The 2,537-nt window shown below is 55.5% G+C and overlaps 1 pseudogene; it reads left to right on the top strand.

The window, feature by feature from the left end:
* Positions 1 to 2,537, top strand: part of LOC100946866 — a 10,921-nt pseudogene that overhangs the window by 7,152 nt on the left and 1,232 nt on the right.

Below are 2,537 nucleotides of genomic sequence, written 5' to 3'. Positions count from 1 at the left end.
GCAGACTGAGAGACAGCCTGAAGACCTTGCTGAGGAGGAGACATTTCTTGGGGCCTTGATAAGGAATAGGAGCCTCTTGAGCAGAAATGAAAACTTAAGTGGGGGACAGAGGGGCTCTCTGGTTGAGTGAGGTGGAGACCAAGTTGAAAACGGATAGTCTGATGGCCCCATCTACCTGCAGTTTGTGCCAAGGTCCCAGGACGCACAGGGTTTTAAATTTAAATCATTTGACAGCTTTAAAATTGAGGACATTTTATCTAATATATAGAACCTTGACCACACTATTTAAATCCCCGACTTCCTGCCTCCATTCCTCCTGTCCATTTCCCTATAACACTTAATGACTTTCTAGAATAGATATTATGTGTTTAATTACTTATGTGCAATGCTATTTGCTTTTTCCCTGCCACCATCCCATGGCAACTCCAGGACGGTGGGAACTTTGTCTCTTTTTCTAAAGTATTTCAAACACTTACCATGTCTAGCACATAGTAGGTGCTCAATAATTGTTTTAAGGAATGAATGGGAGAAGTGGATCCCACACTAATGTCTGTCCTGGCTGCCGCAGGACTCCTGTGAGAGGGGCAAGGGCCAGACCTGAGACCCGGGTTCACCTTCGCCTTGGGCCTCTCCCAAGACCCCTCGGACTGTGGGGGTAGAACCTAAATTGCGCCCATCGGATTTTGTGGCAAAAAGCAGTCAGAGGCTCTGGAGTTCACTTTAGCCAAACACCGCGGCTTGGGCTAGGCTCCTGGCTCAAGGCTCAGGGCGCGCCCGGACTCCCAGGTGTGGGATTTACCCCTCCCCTCCAACCCCACCCTTCCATCCGCCCGCCACCGCCCCCTTTTCCCGTGGCTCTGGAATGGGACGCGCCGGAGTTGCTGCCGGCCAGTGTCTCCCCAAGCAGCGGAGGGGGAGGTGTGGCCAGCAGAGGGCGCCCGAGCCCAGCCGCTGCGGTCGGTCAGTCCGACCTCCCGGGCTCACCCGCTGGGAGATTATTTGCCTGCCAGGATGCCTGAGGATTTCATTCTGCACTGGATCGTTAATAGTTTAAGGGTAGAGACCAAATCCCGATTCTAAACCCAATACCCAGGAGTGGGCTCGACCCGGGGTGAATGATTGACTGTAAACCTCAGACTGTGGGGGTGTAACCTCAGAGCATCTCACTGAGGGGCCAAAGTGATTTTGGAAAAAAAATACGAAGACACCCATACCCACTGCCCGAGTCCCACAGCCCCCACAGAGTTCTTCAGACAGCCCCGGTGGCCCCAGATGGAGCTGCTGAACCGAGACCCATCTGAACCCCTCCCTCCCCGGTGGCAGGCCGGGACTCCAGGACTCCCCAGGGACAGGGATTTGTCCCCCTTACCCTCTCGTCTGGACACAGGGACAGAACCCACTCCACTGAATGGCTATGCAAGAAAAGGCAGGGAGAGGTGGCCAGAGCCACTTGTGGTCACAAAGCTGGGCCCAAGCGGGGTTCTCCTCATTGTATCTCCTGGGCCGCCTGTCTGCTCCCTTCCCCTGTAAGGAGCCCCACTTGTGTAGGGGTGTCCAGAGTGCGCCCTGGAGGGTGCACACCGCAGAGGGACAGCTCCGTGGGTGTAGTAGTTCTCTGGACCCGAATGGCCAGCGCTAGGAGCATCTTCGTGGGGCCGGGAGGGGGGGCGCTGGAAGGCAGCTTCTCTCATAGCTCTGGGCTTTCATTTGGGAAAGACAGGAAATACGAAGTTTAACAAATTATTTCCAGCTTTAATTTATTGATTACTATGATTTTGAGGCCTTTTGAGGGAGTGTTGGGTGTGTGTCATTTAATCCCCCCACTTCCACTGGGGCGTAGCGACTGTGAGTAGCCATTTCACAATAGAGAGAACAGAAGTACAAAGGGCTAAATTCACGTCTACTGAGAGCTGCGGGGGTGATCCGCTCCGTTCCCCTGCAGCGGGCCTAACACCCTATTTTAGAACACCAGTTTCACAGGTGAGGAAGGTGTGCTCGGCTAGTCATGGAACTGGAGTCGCTCTGAAAGTAGAGACCTATTTCAGATTTCATTCCCTCCGCTGAGCTTCCCGGGTGCTACGCGGTGAGCCTGGGCGGGAGGCCTGCTTGATCTCCTGCGCCCCAAAAAGAGGACCAGGACACTCTTTGGCTACCTTAAGATGCCGCAGACCAGTAAACTCTTACCCCTGGGCGCACCGCGTTCTTCGCTGGTTCTCATTCGGTACCCATCAAGGGCAGGTCAATTCCCCGCAGTTTTCCACCCGTCCCCTACTTTCCAACTAGGGACCTCAATCTCTCCATCTGCGTAATGGGAACAATAACTGGCCCCTTCAGCCCAACCGCAGGGTGGAACTGGGGGCTTCACTGCAGGCCGCCCCGCAGAGCTGGGCTGGGTGAGAACTGAGCAGGTCCAAAGCCTAGCGCGCTGTGGCCCCTGGAGCGCTGTGGCCGCGGAGGAGGGGCGAAAGGGACGCGACAGGAGGGACGCGCGTCAGAGACCCCGGCCACCTAGGGGATTCGGCTCCAGGCCCGCCCCT

The sequence above is a fragment of the Otolemur garnettii genome, unplaced genomic scaffold (genome assembly GCF_000181295.1).
Source record: "Otolemur garnettii isolate 467f Iridium unplaced genomic scaffold, OtoGar3 scaffold00105, whole genome shotgun sequence".
In the NCBI taxonomy this organism is placed as follows: domain Eukaryota; kingdom Metazoa; phylum Chordata; class Mammalia; order Primates; family Galagidae; genus Otolemur; species Otolemur garnettii.
This window is presented reverse-complemented; position numbering and strand designations above follow the sequence as displayed.